The sequence below is a fragment of the Anomaloglossus baeobatrachus genome, chromosome 1 (assembly GCF_048569485.1).
Source record: "Anomaloglossus baeobatrachus isolate aAnoBae1 chromosome 1, aAnoBae1.hap1, whole genome shotgun sequence".
NCBI lineage: Eukaryota > Metazoa > Chordata > Amphibia > Anura > Aromobatidae > Anomaloglossus > Anomaloglossus baeobatrachus.
Window position 1 is genome coordinate 818,978,893 of NC_134353.1, and position 13,935 is coordinate 818,992,827.

At 43.3% G+C, this 13,935-nt stretch overlaps 1 long non-coding RNA gene across 1 annotated transcript in view; it reads right to left on the reverse strand.

Moving 5' to 3' along the window:
• Positions 1-3,406: 3,406 nt before the first annotated feature.
• Positions 3,407-13,935, reverse strand: part of LOC142300791 (uncharacterized) — a 156,966-nt gene continuing 146,437 nt past the window's right edge. The window contains exon 4 of the long non-coding RNA XR_012752679.1: positions 3,407-3,585. This is a non-coding gene — a long non-coding RNA (uncharacterized LOC142300791). The remainder of the gene's footprint in view (positions 3,586-13,935) is intronic.

Below are 13,935 nucleotides of genomic sequence, written 5' to 3' on the forward strand. Positions count from 1 at the left end.
CGTTACACGCACTTACCACCCGAACGACCTCGCTGTGGGCGGCGAACATCCTCTTCCTGAAGGGGAGGGACGTTCCGCGTCACAGTGATGTCACACAGCGGCCGCATAATAAAAGCTGAGGGGGGGAGATGAGCGGAACGTAACATCCCGCCCACCTCCTTCCTTCCGCATTGCCGGCGGCCGCAGGTAAGCTGCAGTTCATCGTTCCCGGGGTGTCACACTGAGCGATGTGTGCTGCCTCGGGAATAATGAACAACCGTCGCGCAGAAGGACGATCGATTTTTTTTTTTTGAAAATGAGCGACGTGTCAACGAGCAACGATAAGGTGAGTATTTTTGCTTGTTCACAGATGCTCGTAGCTGTCACGCGCTATGATATGTCAAACGATGCCGGATGTGCATCCCTAACGACGTTTCCCCAATGACATATCGTTAGATATATCGTAGCATGTAACGGGGCCTTTAGACAAGATGAGGCTAGTGTGCTAACTTTGAAAATCTTGGTCAGAATGGTTGTATAATCCATTTTGAAAGTTTTCCTGCAGGAGAACAAAAATTAACTTTCTTTTAGTACAGTTGTAATGGTCAGCCTGCATTTTCCAAGTAAGTACACCAGCCTCATCAGGTCCAAGAGGTCTATTTAGTCATGAATCCATTTTATGATATGAAATCTAGTGACAAATCCACTTCAACTGCCGATAATAAATACACTACTATACCAGAATTTTTTTTACCAGATTTTTCATAAGTAGCTCCATCTTTGAAATTTTAAAAACATTAGAAAACTGCTTTAGGCCTCTGCCACACTCACGTGAAATTCACGCACGTGCCGAGAGACACGTATTTTCCCTGCGTGTTGCGTGCAGGTAAGTACGTGTCTCTGGTACGTGCGTGACACGTGTGTTCTACGTGTGCTATCCGCGATAGCACACGTAGAACCGGTAATTATTATACTCACCTGGTCCTTCCTGATGTCCGCGCTGCTGTCCGTGGTGCTGATCCTCGGTCTCCAGCCCTCCCGTCTCCCCGCTGCTGCTGCTGCCAGGCAGTGAAGTGAATATTCTATGAGATTAATGAGCGGCGGTCGGCAGCAAGAGGCAGCAGCGGCAGAGACAGGAGGGCTGGAGAAGGTGAGTTAATGTTTTGTTTTTTTTTCAATGACATGTGTGTTTTCTCCGGCGCGTGTCACACGGGACCGCATCCACACTACACCCGTGTGGTGCGGGTGCGGGCCGTGTGACACCCGTGCTGCCGGTGAAAAAACGGACATGTCAGCGCTTTCAAAAACGCACACACGTACAAACGCACACGGACACACGTTCCGTGTGGTTTTACGTGTGTGTGCCTGCTACAATAGGGTAGCATTGGTTAAAGTGTCTCCGTGCCGCCGGTACGTGTAAAAAATGACAAACACGTGCCGGAGGCACGGATGTGTGGCGCAGGCCTTATACCAGTTTATTGACAAGCCACTTTCCCAATTAGAGACATGACCGAAGTAAGTAGTGTAGAACACTGAGAAATATTTTGTTAGAAAAGTAAGAGGAAATAAATACATAAATAGAACTGTCTACATATAGATAAACATAAGTAGCAGCAGTCCAAATGAAAGGCGGCACTCAGTTCTTCATAAAAACCTCTAGCTCCTCCCTCTCCCTTTAGCTCCTCCCTCCTCCCATCATCATAGAATCTCCTCAGTAACAACTGACATTTCCTATCTCAGTAATGGGAAAGTCTTCTCTGAATACAGATTTTACCTCAGAATTGAGAATTATACTAATGACTGATCAATTCTGGCCGAGAAAGCAGATTTCTAGGATAAGATATATTACATCGTTGCTTATTTTCATATGTACTACTGAATTATGAAATAAAAATTCAAACGATGGTTATGCTTTAAATTCTATTGATTCATATGCATGTAATCCATCTGTTTCAAATCATTTTAATCAGTTCACTCTGGTAACCTCACACATTTTCTTTCTGTAAAATAGAAAGAGTTAATAGACCTGCCCGTGGTGGAGACTGAAGTAGGGCTTTACTGAACCGAGAGGCATATTGGACATTAATGCTTAATACTTCACATCCCATGGGCTTAAATAAAAGATCTGAACTAATTTCACATTATTAACATTCCTATGGGATAAATACTTTTGCAATGTGTTTTGTTTTTTGTATATATCATTTTTTTCTGTTTTCTATTTTCTTCCACTCAAGGTCAGCTGTAGGTTGTATTACGGTAATTAAGTTGTGCTTAATTATTTGTTGTCATTTGTTTATACATATATAGACTTAGAGGACCATGTTGGACAGAAACGCATCGCTTGGTGACTCGTGTTTCCCTCTTGCCATTTAGTTTTTCTGTACCCTGTGTCTACCAATCTGGGTTTTAAATTTGATCCAATAAAAAAAGATTTTTTTAAGAAGATACGAGTGCTGGCTTTCGTTTGGACTGTTTGTGCTATTGAGAGAGTTTCTGCCATGCACTGGATAGGTAAGCTGATTTCTCTTTTCACACTTTATTGCTTAAGATAAACATTATGCGGCTTTACACGAGACGATATATCGTGCGATATGTCGTCGGGGTCACGGTTTTCATGACGCACATCCGGCATAGCGCACGACGTCGTCTCGTGTGACACTTCTGAGCGACGCAGTATCGCTCACAAATCGTGAGTCGTGTACTCGTCGTTAACTTTCAGAATATCGTTTATTTTCATGGGTGCAGGTTGTTCATCGTTTCCATGGCATCACACGTTGCTCCGTGTGACACGCTGTGTTCATCGTTCCCGTGGTACCTGCGTCCCACGGCACCCGCCAGCTTAATGGAAGGAAGGAGGTGGGCGGGATGTTTACATCCCACTCATCTCCGCCCCTCCGCATCTATTGGCCGGCTGCCGTGTGACGTCGCTGTGACGCCGAACGTCCCTCCCACTTCAGGAAGTGGACGTTCGTCGCCCACAGCAAGGTCGTCCGAAAGGTAAGTGCGTGTGACGGGGGTTAAACGAGTTTGTGCGCCACAGGCAGCGATTTGCACGTGGCGCAAAAATGACGGGGGCGGGTACAATCGCTCATGCTATCGCACGATAGATCGACTCATGTAAAGCAGGCTTTAGTGTTTTCAGAAGACGAGAAAGACCAGCAAACATACATTCATACACCTAATTTTATAGCCTAAGCCAATTTATGTGACCAATGGGAATTACATGACCAGATTGTTGCACACTGTGCATATCCTAGTGATGGGCGGACCCGACTATAAAAGTCCGAATCCACATGGGTTCCAAAGAACCCAAGCACCCACCTCAGGACCGGAGTTCTCAGGGAACTCCAGGTAACAAACCAGATCTAACCATTTGGGTAATAAAAAAAAAAAATCAAGTAAGCACTTCATACTTACTGGTCTCAGCTGTCCACTGCTTCTGAGGCTGTTCACTCAACTTCCAGGGCCCTCATTATGTTCATGCATATGCACTGCTTTCTCCGCCCACCGGCAGTCCCCGATTTTCTGATTGTTTGAAGTCAGACAGCACCCCCAGCCTATGTGACAGCGTGTTTGACTGCTTGCAATCACACATGTTCTCTGCATCTAGATTGGTGTAAAAATAAATGAATTAAAAAATGCATTAGGGTCCCCCCATATTATGATACGCATCCATGATAAAGCATACGGCTACAGGAGGCAGCCCCCAGCCATGCTCGTTATCTTGTCTGTGTATCAAAAAAGAAAAACTGTATGCAGCTTTTTTTTTTAAATATTTAAATAAATAATATTAAAAAACAGCGTGTCGACACTCCCCAATTTTGATACCCAATCATGATCAAGTGAAAAGATGGGAGCTTCAGATGTAGCAGACCTGGAATCATCGTGATGCACCCACGGGGCTAGGGTTACTCGTCACTGGGCCGCGGTTCTTCTCCTGGGTCTCCGTGGTGGCCTTGCCCGGTTCCCTAACCCTGGCGGTGTCAATAAAGATGGGAATGGGGATGATGGGAGTAGTTATTCATAACGCCACCTGTGGTGTGTGGCCAATTATTAGCCGCCGCTGAAGGAATTCGCTGGGGCGGATGGTGATGCAGCTCGGTTGTTGCAGCTCTCCACAGGTAGAGCTAGGCCCCAGGGAGGATGTTGGGAGCAGTAGTCGTCTATGGCGCAGGGGCGCGATGTTGAGAGCGCCGGCAGTAACAGGACAACACATAGTGTGCAGTTCAAGTTCTTTTTCTCACTAGAAGAACATTGCCATTGGAGCACCAAGCTACACTGTCATGGGCTTCAGCCAATCCCAGATACTTTGGAGGTCGAGGCTGGTGTTTCCTTCTGTGTGTCACCTTTCAACGGTTTGCCTCCACCCCAGCTCCTGGGCTGTGGAATGGATCACGGGGGCCTTCTGCACTCCCCACAAACCCTGGGATCCCCCTTCTTTTCCAAGAACCCGGGTCGAGCTTCCAGCTCCAGACCACGAGCCCCGGACCGTCTGTGTCTTTGCTTAAGTCCTCCTGAATGTGACCTGGCGCTTGCTGTGCCCGGAGCTGACTGACTACAATGTAAGATGGCTCCTAACTTCCCCTGTTGGTACCCCACCTCCCAGGCTCCTGAACTAGTAGGCAAGAGGTCCCATACCTCGTGATAGCCACCCCTGACTCCTACCCTAGCCCAGCCTCAGTGGAAGAGCTCCCGTGTTATGTGTTGGAGGAGTGTGTTTGGTGGTGATTACCGGTTACGACCTCCTCCGCATCCGAGATTAATACTGCACCTCGGGTGAGGTGCGGTACCCTGTGGTGCCTGAAGCCGCAGGGAAGTCACATACCCCCACAGCGAATCACAGCATGTCCGCGGGCTGTAAATAAAGCATTACAATGGAAACTTCAAAATTTGTGTATCTTTGTGATCGTGGGACCTTGTGTGGATTACAGTGGAACTGTGTGCTTTTGGGGTTAAAAAAGGTGGATTTTTTTGTATTTTATTTCAAATAAAGGATTTTTTCTTGTACTTGTGTTTATTTCTTTTCACTTCCAGATTACTAATCTAGAGCTTAGTGACAGCTGTAAGCTGTTATTAACCCCTTATTACCCCGATTGCCATCGTATCAGTGCAATCGAGATGAGTCAGGTAAAGTTCCGGGATTGTTGCATCTAATGGATGCAACAATTCAGGGCGGCTGCAGGCTGATATTTTTAGGCTGGGGGCCACAGCCTGAGAATACCAGCTCCCAGCTGATCGCTTTATTATGGCTGGGTATTAAAATTGGGGGGGGACCGCCCGTTGTGTTTTAAAATGATTTATTTGAATATTTCTTTTTTTATAAAACTGTTCTAATTTTGATATACAGCCAAGATAACGCGCACGACTGAGGACTGTAGCTTGTAGCCATATGCTTTATCATGACTGGCTATAATAATATAGGGGGACCCTAAGTTAAGTTCTTATTTATTTATTTTTACACCAATATACATTCAGACAGCATGTGTGATTGAAAGCAGTCGCACAGGCTGGGGATGCTGTCTGATCAGAGTTGTGGGGACTGCCGGTGGTTGGGGAAAGCAATGCATATGTATGAGGATAATGAGTGGCCCTGGAAGCAGTGTACAACTGTGCGGAGATCAGTAAGTATGAATCGCTTGCTCCAACCCCCTACGCCTTCTACCACAATTTTTAAGAGTCTGACTTGGATCCCCATAGACTTATATGGAGACCAGACTCTGGTCAGATATACGGGATCAATACCAAGCACAAACCAGGTTTTTTTTTGGGGGGGTGTTTAAACCCAGTTGGATCCACCGATCCCGGGTATCTGCGGGTTCGCCTATCACTACTTTTCACCACTTTTGGGCATATATGCTCAGGTGACATCCACAATTCAATATACAGGATGATTGCATAAGCCTCCATGCAACATATGAAACAAAAAGTATACTACATGATATAACATATATATATATTAATGTGGTGGCCCTCTGTATAGAAAGGTGCAGTTCGCTCTACTTTCCTAGACTGTTAATAATACAGCATGCAGACACATACATGCCTGTCCATACTGTATATATGGACAAATAAATGGTCCCTACAGTATTAAGTGCAAAAAGTCTAAATATAGGTCCCAATCAGGCCCGATTGGACATCTGCCACACCAGACAGATTATCATGATCCAAATCAATGTGTGTATAAAACACACATGGAGTACTATATTCATAAAAATTATAATATAAGTGTTATTGGTAACAATAAACTACATACATAACTAAAAACCAGAATAGCATTGTGCTGTACACAATTGGTGTGACCAGAGAACCCCAAATGTCACCCACCAGACTTGCAGATAACAGTTTTCACTCAGCAGTGCTATACTCATAGATCATTGGCATAAGTGACATCCATAATTCAATCCCCAATACTAATCAGTATTCCAACATGATATAGTCCCCAAACACACCTCCAAAACGACCACTAGGACTGGCCAAGCATGTCTCCAGACCTAAACTCTATTGAGCATCCTTGGGGCATCCTCAAACAGAAGGTGGAGGAGCACAAGGTCTCTAACATCCACCAGCTCTGGGATGTCATCGTGGAGGATAGAAGAGAAGTCCATTGATAACCTGTGAAGCTCTAGTAAACTTCATGCCCAAGAGAATTAAGGCAGTGCTTGTAAATAATTACATGTAGGATAAGAAGTTAGGTTCCCAAATCTTCCAATGTGCGTTTCTCATGAAGGATTGACTGTGGATAGCAAGTTAACTCCCATAATTGGAAAAATGGGTTGTCTTTCGAGGTCTGTTTCAGTTCCTATTGCCAGGTGAGGGTTTATCTCCTGCAAGGTAATATGGCAACTGCGCAAATAAATAGAATTGACAGTTTTATTCTGATTAAGGTTTATTTTATTGTAATCACAAATGTAAGAGTTTTAAATACATTTCAAAAATCACACACGTGGCACTTCAGCTTCTAACCAACCCTGGGTTTCGCCTGTCAGCTTCTTCTAGGGTAAGCATAAGGAAGCTTTGGAAATAAAATAACAGGTGCAGATAGAGGATTCTGAATGATGGGCATGCAGCCTAAAATATTGTCAGAGCAAGGTGATCGTATTTTATGCGCCTTAGGAAGGATGAGGGTGGAGGCTATTACCTAGCATAAGTTCTCACTTTACTGGTATGCTACAGATGTTTTTAACATAAGCAAGCATGAAGTCTACATAAGTAAAATCTTTGTAAGACTTGTTCTATTTTGGAAGCATTTTTGGTCTTTGGCAACAAAACATTAAATTCAAAATGTAAAGTATGAACTGTCCGTGCATAAAGCAGGAGAGGCTACATTTGTTGTCCAGAACACTTTTTTTATATATATCCAATGACTAGAGGTGAAACGATAGTGGTCACAATGATCACAACCGCGACTGGATTCGACGGTGCAGGTTTCAGCTAGATGTGCGTCCGAGGCTGTACATCCATCTGAAATGCATTGCGGTGCAGAGACCCGTGGGCACCCTGTACTGTGATACACGCTGCCGGCCAAGCACTAGCCGGCAGCTTTCATCTTGTCCCAGTGACTGAGGTCGGCACATGGCAATGATGTCATGCGCTGTAATAGTACCAACACCGATGAAAGCTGCCTGTCACTGTGCGCTCGCCAGATGCTGACACTGACGGCTTGGGGCCTCTGTACAAGAAATTGTCCTTGGGCCCCCCTCTTTCTTCTATGGCGACAAAGTTGCAGATTTTATATATATGTATATATATATATATATATATATATATATATATTAGTGCTGTGCAAATTAATTGGGACAAAGCAAAAAAAACACATATTTTTGAATATTTAATAATAAAATGTTGTAATGCACTGTTACATACCAATGTTTATCATGCGTTCTTTTGTTGTACAGTCCATTTTGCCAAAATGTCTCTTCACAATTCTCTACAAATTTTCTTTAGGATTTAAGTCTGGTGAATTGCCAGGCCAGTCCAGCATTTTTACTTTACTTTATTTTCTTCCAGGAATTTCTTCACACACTTGGAATTGTGGCATGGAGCTAAATCTTGTTGAAATGTCCCTTCAAATTTACGCATGAATGTCACAATAAAACGTTTTAAAACGTCTATGTATTTGGATGAATTCATCATCATACCATCAACAGGAAATAAGCTCCCTGTACCATCAGCTGTAAAAAAGCCCCAAAACATGTTTTTGAGGGTGTTTTACAATGTTGTTGAATATGATCAGCTCGCAATGGTTCAATTTTGCTTCTTCTAACAACATGTGCTCTGTACCCTTGAACAAAAAGATGGGTTTCATCATAGAAAATTACCTTTTTCCACTGGCTAGTTGTACAAGATTTATATTTTTTTTTGCCCATGCGAGTTGTTTTGCCTTCATTGGAGATGTCAGAAGTTGTTTCTTTACTGGCTTTGTTGCCCTCTGACCAACTTCCAGAAGGCAGCGCCGTACAGTCGAATCGCTAACATCAATACCTGCAGCTAACAAGTCTCTTTGGAGGTCTTTACTTGTTTTTCTTGCATTAATTTTACTATTTCTGATAAGTGTTTTATCAGTTCTTGGTGTCGTTTTCCTTTTTCTTCCACATTTCCCTTTTCAAAGCAATTAAAACTGGTTTGAATCACTGACTGGTAACCAACTTTTACGTAAAAAATGCTTTGTCTCAATTAATTTGCACAGCACTGTATCTATTTATATCTATATCTCATTACACCCCCCCATATATTATACCTGTAATATACTACATCAATACACCCCATCTACTGCACCTGTAATATACTACATCACTACACACCCCATATACTACACCTCTAATATACTACATCAATACACCCCTATATACTACACATGTAATATACTACATCACTACACACCCCATATACTACACCTAAAAGATACTACTTCACTACACCACCATATACTACACCTGTAATATACTACATCACTATACCCCCATATACTACTCCTGTAATACACTACATTACTCTACACCCCCCCATACACTGCACATGTAATATACTATATCACTACACCCTCCATATACTACACCTGTAATATACTACATCAATACACCACCATATACTACACCTGTAATATACTACATCACTATACCCCCATATACTACTCCTGTAATACACTACATTACTCTACACCCCCCCATACACTACACCTGTAATATACTACATCAATACACCCCCTATATACTACACCTGTAATATACTACATCACTACAACCCTAATAATAGTCACCACTCCTCTCCCTCCTTATTGTCCCCTCCTCAGGCCTCTCCGTACGGGCCCTCGCTGTTCTACTTCTTCTCCTGCACACGTTCCGACTGCTGTTTCTCTCCGTAGGGCCCCTGTCGCTGTTTCTCTCCATAGGGATGAACCCCGCTGCTCATTTCCATACAGACCCCGGCTGTACTGCTTCTTCACATGCTGGGAACTTTTCAAATGACACGCACGTGTACCGTACGGACGACATCAGGGCACGCGTGTGTCACAGAGAAAGTGCCGGGCAGGGAAGAGAGGACGGATTCTTGCGTTCCACTGCCTACACTCTGCGGAGCTGCAGGATCGCTCCCTGCCCAGCATGCTGCATGTGATGAGGGTGATCTGGCCAGAGGCCCACAGGAGCCTGGAGCTCCGGCCAACAGGTCAGATTGCCCTCATTATTAACTGTCCAGCAAGTGCCGCCTGAACCTACGGGTCCTTGTGGCACTGCACTGGCTGCATCGGAAATATGTGCGCCACTGGTGCTGGCTACACAGGAGGACACGGTGTGACATGGGAGCCAGGAACAGTGAGTACAATATTTTTAATTTGTGAATTAGACAGAGTGGAAACATATTTACCAGGATGGGGACATATATACCAGGAGGGGGACAGTTTATACCAGATGTGGGACAGTATATACCAGAAGGGGCCCAGCAGGTGGACAGTATACACCAGGAAGGCCCCAGGAGGGGGACAGTAGATACCAGGAGGAGTTAGTACTGTATATACCAGGAGGGGGACAGTAGCTACCAGGAGGGTGACAGTATATACCAGGTGGGGCCCAGTATGGGGACACACATATCAGGATGGTGACATATATACCAGGATGGGGACAATTTGACCAGAATGGGGTTATATATACACCAGGATGTGGGCTAGAATGCTAGAATATATATACTAGGATGGGGGACATATATGCCAGGATGGGGGACAAATTTACAAAGAAGGAGCGCAGGATGGGGGACATTAGAAAAAGGTGGGGGACATTACTACATAATGGGGGGGCAAGTTGTATGTATTTATAGGATTTAGAATGCTAAATGTATACATATACATACATCTAACCAACATAAGGGGGTCCAGGTCCAAATTTTGCACCAGGGTCCATCAAAGTCTAGTTACGCCACTGCTAATGACTATAGTACAAAAAAAATACTTTTACAGTAGTAAAGTGGGTTAAGTAGACAAAGTAGTAATACTTGGAAATCAGGTCACTCTCTGCAATGGCATAGAAGTACTGAATGGATACTAAGGGTAACACAACCCTTTATTTGCACTGTTGAAAGCAGTGATACTTAAATGCATGATAACAATTTATCTTTGTTGCGATGGAACAATATGGTGAGTTCAGTTACTATCAGATCTCTATCAGGGACCACTATGGTGGAATAATCTCACAGTAATCAAAACCCAACCTTCTCTTATTGCGCTGAACTTTGTATGTGACCTTGGAAAGGGAAAATGTGAGTGCAGTAACATGTTTATATTCCTTACCAGCTAAACTGTCAGTGACATGAACTCCTGACTAGAATGGTATGTTCTCAGACCTACGTAATGTCATTGTAGCATGTTCACTGTACCACATCGATAACTAAGAATAAACATGGCACATCGAGAACTGAAAGCTTAGCCCTGGGTAATAATGTAACGTGTACAGTTCAGGCCATAGTGCAATGTATAATATGGATTGGTTCACGCTGGAGTCTAAAGTTTCAGCTTTGCAGACACAAAACTACTTTTCATAGAATCAAGATTTATTCATTGTTTTGACGGGTTTGCTTTTTATTACATCGGAGACGGTAGATAATAATTTTGTTGTAAAATTCTTTTTACAGTAGTTCTTTTATGTCCATATAAAGGAACTAGTCATCTATGCTATTTTCATATACCTGCTACTTGGGAAAAACAATTGTGTCATTTTTTATTACACCCATAATAAGGCCTAAGACACACGGCAAGAAAAACGGTGCAAGTTGAGTGCGATAAAAAAAATCGCATTCCACTCGGACCAATATTAGCCTATGTATCAGCACACATGAGCGATTATTTTCTCCACCCTAATTGGACCGAGAACATAATTGCAGCATGCTGCGACTGTACTGCGATCATTGTTTCTCTCACACCCATTCAAGTCAATGGGGTGAGAGAAATATCGCACTGCACTCGCGGTACACCGGTGTACCAAGAGTGCAAGGCGAGAATGGCAATAGCCGGTTAGGGAGGAGAGAGGGAGATAAATCCCTCCCTTCCCTCCTCCATGTCAGCCCGCCCCTCCACAGCGCTGGCCCGCTCCTCCTCAGTGCTGGCCCGCCCCCCGCAGCTGAGGTCCGCTCGCACGAACAGACCTCAGTCACAGGGACACTCGCATGACACTCGGCTCTGCTGTACTGCCAGTGTGAGCCGTGTGTCATGCAAGGGGATTGCAGTAATCCCCGTGTGGCCCGAGCCTTTATGGCAGAAACATGGCAGTGAAATATGTCTGTACACATTTGGAGTCCAACGAAGGGTGAACTGATGCTGTATACCTGTGTACTAAAGGAGCAGAACCGCCACCATCCACTGTTACACCGGTTTGGTCCCAGTGTATACTGTATGAGACACTTCAGTATGCTAAACAGAAAGACTTGAGGCAGTAATGTTAAGTTCCCCCCAAAAAAACATTAATGGAATTAATGTCCCTACATACCACATTCATTGTTTGGTGCATTTCCATATTATAATCACCAATGTAAATGATCATATATGTACACGCAAGCGCCAGGGTCTAAATATTTACCTATAATTGGTTAAATTCTTCACTGATAAATTATGTTTTTACCATTTATCCTTATTATCCTTAATTGTTTCCAACAATGTTTATATGACAGTGCCCAGTGGCCGTATGATAGACTCGTAAGGGCTGATTCATTAAATCGGACATTACGCACACCGGTCTAATTGAAGGGCTCGCAGAAGAGCGATGCATTGAATTCATTAAGCGTCGAACATCCACCACTTAATTAAATCGGCACATCTTCTCAGTATTGTGGTGCACAAAAATGTTACAATTTTTCTAAATGTTTTACAACAGTTTACTACTGAAAATTAGTAATGCGCGGAGTTGCAGATAACCAGGACCGGCTATCTGGTTCATAGAAAAATAAGTATTTGGGGGCCAGAATCCGGCAATTAAAAAAGGTGGTAGAAGGGATAGGGGGATAGCAGCAAGCACGCTGTACTTTCCGAAGCTGTCATGGCTGTACACTGCTTCTAGGCCTCTCATTCACTTCTGGGGCCACGCATTATCCTTCATTGCATTTGCACTGCTTTCTCCATCCATCGGCATCTGTGATTGTTTGCAGTCAGATGCGCCCCCAGCCTGATTGGCAGCATGTCAGCTGACTGCTTCCAATTACAGATGCTACATGTGTCTATCATGGTAATAAAATAACTAAATAAAAAAATTGGAGTAGGATCCCCCCGTATTCTGATACCCAGCACAGATAAAGCCTACAGCTATAGGATGCAGCCCCCAGCCATGCGCTTATCTGGGCAGTATATCAAAATAACAGGAACCACATGCAGCTTTTTTTTCTAATTATTTAAATAAATAATTTAACAAAATGACATGCAGTCCTCCCAATTTTGATACCCAGCCAAGATAAATCTGAACAACTGGGGGCTGGTAATCTCAAACTGTGGAGACCCATTCTTATTGTCCCATCCCAGCCTAAAAATAGCAGACTGCAACCACCCAGAATTGTTGCATTAGATGCGACAAACTGGCCCTTTACCCATCTTTTCCCGATTGCCCTGAGGCAGTGGCAAACTGGGTAATAATGGGTTAATAACAACCCACAGCTGTCACTTAGTCCTAGATTAAAATTTATAGAATAAGGGGGCACCTTTCCCCTATTGGGATCACCATCAGCAAAATTAGGGCAAATTAAAACAGGAGAAAAAGAGTTGCTGTATATAGGGATCAACCAATGCGTTTTTGTTCAATTCAAAAAATTATTTTATTGGTACAAAAATTTGTGCATACATAGAATCCACACAAGACAGTGAAAGGGTTAAAAAAGGTCTTTTTTTTTTTTGTCCTGCTGGTGGTCTATAATTATTACATTTTATTTAACAATGGTGGTGTCAGATAGTATGCTATACTTTTATGTACTATTGGGTATATGATTGCAGTAACGGATGACATTTATGCTCTGTATCCCACCTGGATTTATTATTGCATGGTACATCTAGTATAGTGGTATTCGAAATTTTGGTGCCAGGTTCCTGACATGGAACCATGTATTGGGGTGTTTGTTGCTTATACATATTTTAAATGTTTTTAACCCTTTCAATGTCTTGTGTGGATTCTATATATGCACAAATTTTTGTACCAATAAAATAATTTTTTGAATTGAACAAAAATGCATTGGTTGATCCCTATATACAGCAACTCTTTTTCTCCTGTTTTAATTAGTCCTAGATTAGTAATAGGGAGGGTATATGAGATCCCCCATTACTAATCTGTAAGTGAAAGTAAATAAACACACCAAAAAAATCCTTTATTTTAAATAACATGCAAAAAACACCCTCTTTCGCCCCTTTATCAACTCCCAAAACACCCCTGCAGTTCTGACGTAATCTACACGAGATCCCACGACGGTTTCAGTTCTTGCTACTTCTGAACTTACAGC